The sequence below is a fragment of the Aquarana catesbeiana genome, linkage group LG06, assembly GCF_042186555.1.
Source record: "Aquarana catesbeiana isolate 2022-GZ linkage group LG06, ASM4218655v1, whole genome shotgun sequence".
Lineage (NCBI taxonomy): Eukaryota > Metazoa > Chordata > Amphibia > Anura > Ranidae > Aquarana > Aquarana catesbeiana.
The window spans coordinates 262,154,975-262,167,937 of NC_133329.1; the positions used below are offsets into that span (position 1 = coordinate 262,154,975).

Sequence of the window (12,963 nt, forward strand, 5' to 3'; positions counted from 1 at the left end):
CGTCTGTAGGCGATCTCCAGCTCCCATTCCTGAACGGCCAGAAACTCTATATCTTCCAGTGCCCAGTGCACTTCCGAGAAGTTCAGCAGCTATTCTCTGTAATCCACGATTTCGTCCAACTGCCACTCCAAATCACTCCCAAAGTTAGGGTCCCCTGTCAGCTTCACATACAACAGTCCCAGGCCTTCAGTTGGGCTGTCATCCTCTATCCAAGGGTATGCCGTCTGTAGCTCTCATCCAGCCGCATCTCTGCCCAGACCAGCCTGCTTAATTCAGCTGTCTGCTCCTTGTGCGGTTTTTCTCCCAAAAACAGCACCCGCAATTCATATTGTGACCAGTACCTTTCCTCGATGGAGGGGAGAACTTTTCCCTGGTGTCGCTGCTCACAGGCTAGCGCTTCCTTCCAGAGTTCGCAGCGAATAGAATCAAACCATCCCAACAGGACCGGCTCTGATACTGGTCCTCTGTGCTGTATCTGCTTCTCTCGCAACCTCCTTCTGAATTCCTCTTCCATGGTGGCTGGTATCTGTGCCTATCCTGCTATCCGGACCTTGGATCCAGGTGGAAGTTTGGATGTCCCAGACTGCAGGAAGCATCCCGCTGCTTGCCACCAATGTAACGGAACGTCCCCCACACTCCGCTTGAGTGTTTCCGTCAGTAAACCACTTCCTCCCAGTCTGAATCTAGATATCAGATATTCCAACCGCTCATGAGCACAAAACAAGACAACACTTGCTTAGCTGCTAACATGGACTGTTTTATTAGAACCAAAATTACAAGTCTTTATATACCGTTAAAGAGGAGGTTCCCCCCTCCTGCTCATATTACTCTAACAATACAACTGTAACCTAATTAACATGAGCTAGTTTAATAAATCATTTACCCAGACTAGGTGGCTCAGAGACATGACCTTTGGGCAGACTTGTGGTCACCGAGCTTCACACAGTAGTATAAACACAATAGCAGGAGCTAATTAAAATTAACAATAGAAACAGTGATCTCCCCCCCTCCTCAGCCTAGTAGGCAACCAACTATAGTATGAGTAGACTGTCTGACTCCTACCCAGTTCTAGAGGCCAATGTGAACAGCTCTCTCAACTAACATGTGGAGTTCAGAATCAAACAAACCAAGAATAGTTTTTACATATATCCTGGGAGATATTGTGGATAAATATTACTGTCCCATTTTAAGCAATCCAAGACATACCCTCCCAGTCACCATTTCCAATATGGCATACACAGGGTTCCCAGAGTCTGTGTGTCCTGGGGGACAAGGACCCAAATCCAAAATAATACCACCTCAAGGGTCCCTAGGTATGCAGCTCACAAAGTGCACCATTCCCCCAAATGCCAGGGCCCATAATCGGTAGGCAAGAGGCTGGCATTCAGTCCCCTGCAAAAGACTCTGTCCTGGGTGAGTCTGTCGCAGCGACGCAGTGCCGTATCGCAAAAAAAGGGCTTGGTCAGGAAAGGGGTAAATCCTTCCGGGGCTGAAGTGGTTAAGGGAGCCAGACAATTTGAATATACTAGTTTGGATATCATTCTTTCCATGTTGTGAAATTCTTAATGACCTATGGGTTGAGAAGACAGAGGGGAGTGAGCCTGATATAGGAAATATAGTGCCAGTTCTCTACCCTTCTGCTGACCTGTTCACAGGTTTCTGTGATTGGGTTAGTATCTAATTAAATTTGAATCATACTGTGTTGATCTGTGTTCACTTTCAGTTGAAGAAGCTTTAAACCACTGTATTGCCTTTTTCATAAATATAGCCATAGTGTTCATATAAATGTGCCTTTTTCATATTGCAATGTTGAAATATACTCATTTCTGTGTTCTCACTAATACAGTAAACAAACTGGAACTGTTTTGTTAATATTGTGTGAGTCTCTTATTATTAGTACAGTTGGTAAGATGACTGAACCCAGGGTGTCAGAGGTGATGGAGAATTTGCAGAGTCAAGGCAACCAGTGGGGTACAGAGTCTATTAGCAGCCCTTACTGGTTTACCATTACACAACAACCACCATTTTATTCTCCAGAGCCTTTGCCTTTAGAAAAGTATATAATATTTGGGGGTTCTAAGTAATTTTCTAGCAAAATAAATTCAAATTTTTACATGACAAAATTGTCAGAATTGGCCCGGACGTGAAGTGGTTAAAGCACACTAACGCAAGATGTGTCACTGTTACGTAGCATGGAAATATGTATAAGGAACTACCGGCGAGCACCATTCTGAGAAGGGGTGGAACCACGTTAGAATGGAGCAGTGTAAGTGGGCGTACTTTGCAACTAGTTCTACAACTAGTTTCAGTTTTTGGCTTCCTGAGAAGAAGTAACGTCTGGAAACATACAGTCTGCTACTGAATCAGCCAAGAATCATTCCAAAAGTAAGCAAAATTGACATACACTTCTAACTTTATAGATCCCTTCAACTTTTATTTCATAGATTATTTTGCTGTATATAGAAAATTAATGTAAGATCACATTCCATAAGTACTATGTACATTACATACAGTATGTGCAACTACTGTATGTTTAAAGTGTAAGTATAGCCACATTTTTTTGCTTTGGATAGAGTAGGAAAGGGCTAAAACCCCTACTATATATTTTTTTTGCTGTCTGGGTAAATCTCCCTTTATTTGCTGTCCAGAGACACGCCACAAAGTTAGATAAAATCTCCCACAGTGAGGAGAATTCTGCTCTTAAGCATACACTAGTAGATCTTGGATTTAACTTTTGTACAGAAATTTTACATACACCCATTGGAAAGCATTTCAAAACTTTGTTTGATTTTGCCATTTGATTTTGCAATGAGGCTGGGTTCACACTGGTATGACAAACGCTCCGACATTGGGAGCACAAGTCACATGACGTGTATAAATGAATGGTTCCCTATGAGAGCCATCTTAACTGGTCCCAACATAGATATTTGCCAGCACACCAAGGATCAGCACAAGGTGGCGTCCAAACGGTTTAGTTTGTTGCATGATCACAACACAAAAAGGTGCAACATTTCGGAGTCACACAGGACCCCTTCATCAGACATGGGATGAAGGGGTCCTGCGTGACTCCGAAACGTTGCACCTTTTTGTGTTGCGATCATGCAATAAACTAAACTGTTTGGACGCCACCTTGTGCTGATCCTTGGTGTGCTGGCAAATATCTATGTTGTGACTTGAACCAGTATCCAGCTGGTTGTTGCTGCAGCACCCAAACCTTGACCAGTGTAAGACTGATATCCCCCCACTCTCCATAACCCCCCTTTTACCTTTTAAAACCCCTTTCTCTTTACCCCCCTGTTATATAACAAATAGACCACACACAAGAGTTTGGAGTATAACTGGCCATAGCCTTTTTATTAATAAACTATTAAAATCCAATATTAAATAACTTTTTTAATCAACATATGTATAACTATGTACAACTTTTTTAACAACAATTTTAACTACCAATCTTTTGGTCTTTGATGGCACCCCAAACTTCACAATCTCCACTTTAAACTTTCCACCAGTACACTGTGGGACCATATTTTACCATACCAGGCCTCCAGCCGTATTATCAGCTCGGAGACAACCCCCTTCCCACAGTGCAACCATTTCCGTATTCCAGCCTACCCTTCCGCTGGAAACACACCAGAGGGGCACATACCACCAAATGAGCCCCCACCACTTCCATCACATCTGTTTTCTACCACCATCAGAGACCAAAGATACCACCACAGCCCGCAAGGATGACCCCTTAAGGGCCCCTCCACACCCTCAAGGCCCTCTCAATACCATACTGAAGACCTAGTGCTCATAAATTGATGCCCACAGCCGAAAGGTGCACTCCGTCTCCTCTTAGGTACATCCCCACGTTAACCTCCAACTCCATGTGTCTCACTACCAATCCCCCATTTCTAACGACAAATTTACCCACCACCTTGTTCACCTTAATTCGTGCCTTATTGATCCTGAACACAGATCTCGCCATGCACCATGAGGTCCTCGCTACTATGTCTGACCACACCACTATCATCCCCGGGAAAGCCACTCGAAGTGCCAAAAAAAAAAAAAAAATCGCACTTCACATCAGAAACCAGCTCCTTGGTGGATCGGACCCCCAAGTCATTCCCCCCCATGTGTAATACCAACACATCTGGTGGCCCGTCAAGCTGAGTGTATTTTTCTACTTCAGGCACAACTCTGCTCCATCCCATTCCTGGAATTCCTATCCATCTAATGCATGCCTCTCTCCGCGAAAACCCCAGTTGCCTGCCCTCTGGTCTAGCGTCCCCCCTCCTGGCCCCCCAAAAAACATAAGAATGCCCCAAGATCCAGACTAGGCGTGGTTGACCTCCATCTGAAATGACATAACACAATACAAATTAAAATATATACGCGCCGCCCACACACACCTTTTTTTTTTTTTTTTTTAAACGTCATCATTTACCAAGTGAGGGCGCACATAAGACCGGAACCTCCTGGATGCTCACCTCCCAATCCTCTTAACTGCTGCCTCATCCAACCCACACCTGGCGGCCTCTTTAGCCACCCCAATGCGGAAGGAGTGTGAGGCGAAATGTCTACAATCCAGCCCTAAGGCATTTGCGGAACACTGCAATGAACTGAAACCTAGATAAAAAGGTCCCATCCCCATGCACGAACAATGACCCCTCTCCAACTGGTCGAATTTTTAGAAGTTCCTCATCGCCCAGGTCGACCCACTTACAGACCTCCTGATCCATCCCGCGGCGACACCAAGGCCATCTCCCAAAGCCACCCCGGGCATGGAATCCCCTCCTTTTCCGCAGCTGGGTCAGCTCCCCCAACCTGTCCCACTGAAACCGAGATAAGGAGTCAGCCAGCATGATGTCAATGCCTGGGATATGAACAGCATATAGAAAAACATTTAACTGTAAACACGAGGTGGCGCAGCAATCGTATTACCGGCTGTGATGATGCGGATAACTGATTGATGACTTGCACCACCCCCATGTTGTCGCAGTTCAACCTTATGTTTAAGTTCTGCTATGCTGTACCCCACAACGCTATAGCCAGTACCACTGGGAACAATTCCAACAGTACCAGGTTACGAGTAAATCCTGCCTCCACCCAAACTTGCGGCCACGCCTCTGCGCTCCATTGCCCTTGGAAGAAAGCTCTGTAACCCGTAGATCCCGCCTCATCCGTTAGCAATTCTAGATCGAAATTACTCATCGGCACCTCCATCCAAACTGATCGACCATTGTACGTTTCCAGGAACGTATGCCAAACTTTCAAGTCCTCCCTGTGTTCCCTGGTAAGTTTGTAGACTGTATCCCCGCTGTAGCTGCCGACAGCCATCGGCATAAAACCCTACCCATCGGAATAATGCGACATGCAAAATTCAACTTACCCAACAAGGATTGCAACCGTCTGAGCTGCACTTTCCTTTTCTCCATCATCTCCCTGATGTCCATCTTAAGCCCTGCCACCTTGTCCCCCGGCAACCTACACTCCATGGCTCTGGTATCGATCTCCATGCCCAAGAAACTCAATTCTGTCGTCGGGCCCTCCATCTTAATCACTGCTAATGGAACCCCAAACTTACCCGCAATGTACTGCAGCGTCGCCAAGAGAATCGCACACACATTGGAAGAATGCGGACCCACGCATAGGAAGTCGTCCAGGTAGTGTATCACTGAATCTAAACCTGACACATCCCGTATCACCCATTCCAGGAATGAGCTGAACAATTCAAACTTGGCGCTGGAAATGGAGCAACCCATGGGCAAACACTGATCGACGTAGAATTCCTCCTGCAAACAGCAACCAACAGCCAAAAACTCTCTGGGTTTACTGGTAGCAAGCGGAATGCCAACTCAATGTCCAATTTTGCCATGAGTGCTCCCTGACCATAGTGCCTAACCCATGCCACGGCCGCATCGAACAATGTATAAGACACCTTACAATCCTCGGGATTTATACCATTGTTCACAGATCCCCCTTTTGGAAACGAGAGATGGTGAATAAGGCAAAACTTATTCGGGTTCTTCTTAGGCACCACTCAAAACGGTGACACTACCAAATCCCGCAGCGGCTTTTTTGCAAATGGCCCACTCATGCGCCCCAACGCCATCCCTGGCCAATTTCTCGGAAACCACCCCAGGGTTCTGCAGTGCCGACCGTAAATTCTTTGCCATAGGAGGTATCACCGCCAGGGAGCTTGGTATCCTAAAACCCTTCGAAAACCCCTCTGCCAACACCCTTGCTGCTTCCCTATCCGGGTACCTATTTAGGAAAGGCCGCATCCTTACCTGGCCGCATCCTTACCTCCTTCACCGGTGTTGTCTCTCTTCTGAGCAAACTCCCCTGCCTGCTTTCCTTTTTTGAAACAACGGGACAAGGGGTGAGTCCCTCCACATCCTGAGCATTCATGTTTGAACCGACAGGACCCCCCAAACTTGCAAGACCCCTCATTAAACTGCCAACACACCCCCCATTTCTTTCCGGCCGGCAGTCCAGAGGTGGGTGATTCCCCGGCCCCCCCTTGAAAAAACTGGTTCGGGGCCCTGGCAGAAGACATCAAACGCATCCATAGGCTGATATCCTTATGATCCCACCTAAGAGCTGACCGAACCTCCCTCCTCTGCCTAAACTGCTCATTATACCGAAGCCACGCGTTCCCCCCATACACCCTATGAGCCTCCCCTATGGCGTCCATATAGCAGAACAGTGCCAAGCAATGTTCCGGGTTTTTCTCACCTATGACCCTGGCCATGGTGGCGAACGCCTGTACCCAATTCACAAAGCTCCTGGGGATCAACCGATACCTCCTCTTCTCCTCATCTTCCTTTTTGGAATCGTCCAATCGTTCAGTCTAAACTGAACTTTTCCAGTGGTAACAGTGAAAAGATTTCCACATACTCACCTTTTACAATCTTATCCCTAACCTCTTGTTTCAAATGGGCTCCCAATGGCCCCTCGTAGCAAACATATACTTCGCATTTTCGATATCCGCTATCCTGGCCACATCAGCCCTAGCCCCTACCGTGGCTCCCCTGCTTTCTCTCCCGCAGTGGTACTCCCAGTCATACCTGGTTCAGGAGTAGCAGTGGACTCCCCCACTGCCCCAGGGGTCCCCCCATTCCCTGTCTTCTCCGCTTGCCCCCCAACCCACGGTGCCACCTGCGCTGGCACTACCTGGCTGCCCGCAAAACGCTGTACCAAATCCCTTAACCCCCCTGTAACTCCTGCAGTGGCTCCCGTGTCCCAGAGGTGGCGGGCAAGCTGCCCGCCACCCTCGGGCCAGGCGGCACCTGCACAAAGCATCATTCACATCCACAGCGGATATAACAGGTGACTTACCGGGCTGACTGGGCCTGCTCCCTATAGCCGCTGCTCTGGTTCCTCCTGGTGGCATGACTTCCTGGCGCTCCTCTTCTTCTGAGCCCGACACCTCCCCTTCCAAACGTACTTCGATGGCTGGGAGCATCGGTGTGACCAGCCCCAAGGCGAAGCAGGCCTGGAGGCCGTGGGTTCCGTCCTTGTTGACGCTCGCCCCCTCTCGGTGTGTCTCCCTTCAGATGCTGGGAAAGAATTAGCAAAGAATTCATAAGTGCGGTGCGCTTCGCGGCGAAAAATGGGCGTGGCTTACGTGAAAAGTGGGCATGGCTTACGTGAAAAGTGGGCGTGGCTTACGTGAAAGTGGACATGGCTTAAATGTGCGTGGCTCAAGAGGGTGTGGTTAGAGTCTGAGATGAATGAGGGATGGAGAGGGAAAGGGGGAGAGGGAAATGACGGGACAGCAGCCCCAGATCCTACACAATAGAAATATGTGTATTCTAGAAAGTTTAACAATCAGCAGATAAAGATACTCCAAACGCCTGGTGTTAACGCTTCAATCATCCCGGCACCATGGTTGTTATGGTGTCAGGATGATTGAAGCGCATTATTTCTATTATTACATTGTAATATAAAATTAAATCATTCAACTCACCATAATGCCGAATCAGTGGGATCCCTGAGCGTGTCACTAGCCACGTCGCCTGCCACCAGCAGAGTCTGTCCTTGCATCAGGTGCTCCCGGCAGAGTCTGTCCTTGCATCAGGTGGCACCAGCAGAGTCTGTCCTTGCATCAGGTGCCCCCAGCAGAGTCTGTCCTTGCATCAGGTGCCCCCGCCAGAGTCTGTCCTTGCATCAGGTGCCCCCGCCAGAGTCTGTCCTTGCATCAGGTGCCCCCGCCAGAGTCTGTCCTTGCATCAGGTGCCCCCGCCAGAGTCTGTATAGACCCCCTCAGTGCAGACCCCCTCCATCAGTGCAGACCCTCTCCATCAGTGCAGATCCCCTCCATCAGTTCAGACCCCCTCCATCAGTGCAGACCCCCCTCTATTAGTGCAGCCCCCCTCTATTAGTGCAGCCCCCCTCAGTTAGTGCAGCCCCCCCTCAGTGCAGCCCCCCCTCAGTTAGTGCAGCCCCCCCTCAGTGCAGCCCCCCCTCAGTTAGTGCAGCCCCCCCTCAGTTAGTGCAGCCCCCCTCAGTGCAGCCCCCCCTCAGTTAGTGCAGCCCCCCCCTCAGTGCAGCCCCCCTCAGTTAGTGCAGCCCCCCCCTCAATGCAGCCCGGCCCCTGCTCAGTGCAGGAGCGGCCGGAGTTTTGCTGAGAAAGTTCCACTCGGCAATGGAGGACCCCCTGTACTGCGCAGGCGCAGCGCTTGCGCAGTACGGGGCTGGGAGCTTTCAGCAAGACACGGCGATGACGCCGTGTCTTCTGCTCGCTTCAGTGGAGAGGGGAGGGGCCGTGCAGCTAAAAAAGGCGCTTCATTGGCTGCACGGATCAAGCCCCCTTCCCCTCACCACTGCACACTAGAGGAAGATAGAGCGGCGGCGCCGGCCGCCATTTTGCTGGAGCCCGCTGCTCCAAAAAAAACAAAAAAAAAACAACATTCCCGATTTTCCTTATGGAAAATCCTGATTCGGGACACTCTCCAATCGGTACGAGGTTCCCAAAATCGGGATTGTCCCGGGAAAATTGGGACTGTTGGCAACTATGCATATATACAGTCCTCAACCCCCTATACAACATCCATATATACAGTCCTCACCACCTCTGTACAACATCCATATATACAGCCCTCACCACCCCTTTATAACATCCATATATACAGCCCTCACCACCCCTTTATAACATCCATATATACAGTCCTCACCCCCCCCCTGTACAACATCCATTTATACAGTCCTCTCCCCCTCTGTACAACATCCATATATACAGTCCTCACCCCCTCCTGTACAACATCCATATATACAGTCCTCACCCCCCCCCGTACAACATCCATATATACAGTCCTCACCCCCCCCTGTACAACATCCATATATACAGTCCTCACCCCCCCCCCCCGTACAACATCCATATATACAGTCCTCACCCCCCCGTACAACATCCATATATACAGTCCTCACCCCCCCCTGTACAACATCCATATATACAGTCCTCACCCCCCCCCCTGTACAACATCCATATATACAGTCCTCCGGCCCCCCCCTCCCTGTACAACATCCATATATACAGTCCTCATTCCCCCTGTACAACATCCATATATACAGTCCTCACCCCCCCCTGTACAACATCCATATATACAGTCCTCACCCCCCCCCTGTACAACATCCATATATACAGTCCTCATTCCCCCTGTACAACATCCATATATACAGTCCTCACCTTAGTGCAGACTGCAGAACGGAAGTACGGAACACACAGTCTCTACTGTTTTGAGGGTGGCTCCAGCAGGCAACAGTTCCGTCCTGACCTGTCACCGTCACGTCGGACTCAGCTTTCAGACTTGAGTCCGAGTCCGACATGACTCACTGTGACTGACATCCAGGGCAGCCATCAGAATTTTTGGGGCCCCTTACACAGCTTTAGGCCTGGGCCCCCCGGGGCCTGATCACCAACTTTCCCCAGGGCCTGCCCACTGGCCGTCCCACTGAATCCGCCCACATTGTGGAGACTGGAGGAATGGATAGATGGATGGTGCTGGGCGTGGATGTGGATACATTGTTGAGACTGGAGGGATGGATGGATGATGCTGTGTGTGGATGTGGATAGACAGGTCCGGTGCAAAGAATTTTGTCTACTTAGGCGAGTATGCATTTTGGTGTCCCCCCAACCGTCCTCCTACCAACCCCTACCATTCACAATGCAAACCCCCACTCCAATACAGTACAGTGTCATTATACAATACAGACTGATCTTATACACTGACACCATACTGTACATTATATGCAGACCAGTCGGTACCCTGCTGACTCTTACGTACAGAGTGCAGGGTTCAGGAAAGTGTGAGGTACAGAGTGTAGGGTTCAGGAAAGTGTGAGGTACAGAGTGTAGGGTTCAGGCGAGTGCTAGGTACAGAGTGCAGGATTCTGGAGTGCGTTATGTACAGGAAGGAAGGTGGGCTCTGGCATGCTTTATGTACAGGAAGCAGGGTTCTGGCGTGCGTTATGTACAGGAAGGAAGGTGGGTTCTGGCATGCGTTATGTACAGGAAGCAGGGTTCTGGCGTGCGTTATGTACAGGAAGGTGGGTTCTGGCATGCATTATGTACAAGAAGGAAGGTGGGTTCTGGCATGTGTTATGTACAGGAAGGTGGGTTCTGGCGTGCTTTATGTACAGGAAGGTGGGTTCTGGCGTGCATTGTGTACAGGAAGGTGGGTTCTGGCGTGCGTTATGTACAGGAAGGTGGGTTCTGGCATGCGTTATGTACAGGAAGGTGGGTTCTGGCGTGCGTTATGTACAGGAAGGTGGGTTCTGGAGTGCGTTATGTACAGGAAGGTGGGTTCTGGCGTGCGTTATGTACAGGAAGGTGGGTTCTGGCGTGCGTTATGTACAGGAAGGTGGGTTCTGGAGTGCGTTATGTACAGGAAGGTGGGTTCTGGCGTGCGTTGTGTACAGGAAGGTGGGTTCTGGCGTGCGTTGTGTACAGGAAGGTGGGTTCTGGCGTGCTTTATGTACAGGAAGGTGGGTTCTGGCGTGCGTTATGTACAGGAAGGTGGGTTCTGGCGTGCGTTGTGTACAGGAAGGTGGGTTCTGGTGTATGTTATGTACAGGAAGGTGGGTTCTGGTGTATGTTATGTACAGGAAGGTAGGTTCTGGTGTATGTTATGTACAGGAAGGTGAGTTCTGGTTTAGGTTATGTACAGGGTTCAAGAGAACACTAGGTACAGAGTCCATTCATCCATGTACATCCCAATACTGCACCTCTCCTCCACTGCTAATAACTTCTGCAATACACACACCTCTTCTCTCCCCTCATCTTCCCATCCCCCAAAGCTCCACCATCTTCCACATGATTACCTTTGTAAAAGAACTTTTCTGTAAACTCCTTTTCAGCTTCTGAATGGCCTGACCAGATAGGAGAGAAGGATCGTGGTGCAGAGCAAGGAGGCTGTTGAAGGAGCCGTGGGAGAGCTGCTCAACCCCCACTTTCAATTAATGCAGAAACTGAAAGCTGAAAAAACCTGCCTTGGTACCGTTTCCCCAGCCAGCAATGTACGAATGCCTCATCCTCAAGGGGGCGGGTATGAGTTGTAGTCCCGCCCATACCCGACATCACAGCTCTCATCTGACAGGTGAAGTCTCTCGTCCACGCTGCACAGTGGACATCCAGATGGCTTGCTTGTCCATCCCATTCCCTGGCTGTGCTGGGTGTTATACCAGCAACAGAATGTGTATGCTCCCCTCTCCCTCTCTATAGCAGGCCCCGGAGGGGGGAAGGGGGGGCCGGCCAGGCGGGCCCCTTGGGACGCTTGGGCCCCTTACAGGAGTACTGCCTGTACCCCCCTGATGGCGGCCCTGCTGACGTCACTCGTTGCTAGACGCCAGGCGGCCCTGGCGTTAGCAACGAGTGCAGGGAAGAGGCTCCACCCGCCTCCTCCTCCTCCTGGTATCTTGCTCGGCCGCAGTCAGTGCGAGTCTCTCTCTCGGCGTCGCTGATCGGCTGATGTGAGAGAGAGACTCGGTCAGAGGCAGCGCGGCAGCGGCACCTGTAACAAATCAATCAACATGTCAGTGGCAGTGCTACTATTTGGGCCCAAATTCTGGCCCCCCACCCTATGTGAATGAGTATGGGGTACATTGTACCCCTACCCATTCACCTAAAAAAAGTGTCAAAAAATAAAAACAGTACACAGGTTATTGACAAAATAATTTATTAAATCAGCTCCGGTGTCTCTTCTCCTTCTGATTTCTTCTCCCTCCGCTGATGACATCTTCTTCCTGTTCTCGCTCTGCTGATGTCTTCTCCCTCTGCCAGTTCTCCTCTCTCCGCTGTCTTCTCCCTCTGCCGGTTCTCCTCTCTCTGCTGTCTTCTCCATCTGTTCTCCCTCCGATCTTCACCCGATGCTCGCTCCTGTTGTAATGCTAGGGCCGCCATGTGCCATTACTAATATAGCCATGGGGCATGGCCACCTGGTAACGTCATCCGGAGTCCCCGCCCCTTGTGACGTCACTGTCCCATCATGCCAAAGGCAAGGGGCGGGGCCTCCAGATGACGTCACTGGATGGCCATGCCCTGTGGCTATAAAAGTAAATGGCACACGGCGGCCCAAGCATTACAGCGGGAGAGAGTATCAGGTGAAGACTGGAGGGGGCTTCCTGATTCCAGTAAGCCCCCACCAGCAGACCATGACAACAACTGGCAAGGATTGTCTGGTAGAGGCCCTTGTTTGAAATCTTCACACCTGTGGTCATTATGGCATTAGCTTCACTGATCTCTGTAATAGGGATCCATCAGATCTGGTAAGAGGCTACTCTCTTTTCTTGTGGATGGAACACTGCCGTTTTTCTTGAACACTGGTAGCCACGGAGTTGAATACCATTTTCACTTGTCACACCCTTTATTAAGTGTATGGATTTTCTTATGGACTTGAACTTTTTCAACCTAACCTAATTTCTTTACACACTGCAATTGCAATTTTTTGCACAATGACATTTTGAATAATGCAATTG

The 12,963-nt window shown here is 49.7% G+C and overlaps 1 protein-coding gene across 2 annotated transcripts in view; it reads left to right on the forward strand.

Moving 5' to 3' along the window:
* LOC141146741 (caspase-8-like) overlaps window positions 1-12,963 on the forward strand; it is a 109,675-nt gene that overhangs the window by 12,823 nt on the left and 83,889 nt on the right. The window contains exon 1 of one of the 2 annotated variants that reach the window (XM_073633257.1): window positions 2,234-2,385. The exons of the other annotated variant lie outside the window; for it this stretch is intronic. The gene's annotated coding sequence lies outside the window, so the exon portion shown is untranslated. Of the gene's footprint in view, window positions 1-2,233; window positions 2,386-12,963 lie in introns of those variants that run through there. 2 annotated transcript variants of the gene reach the window in all.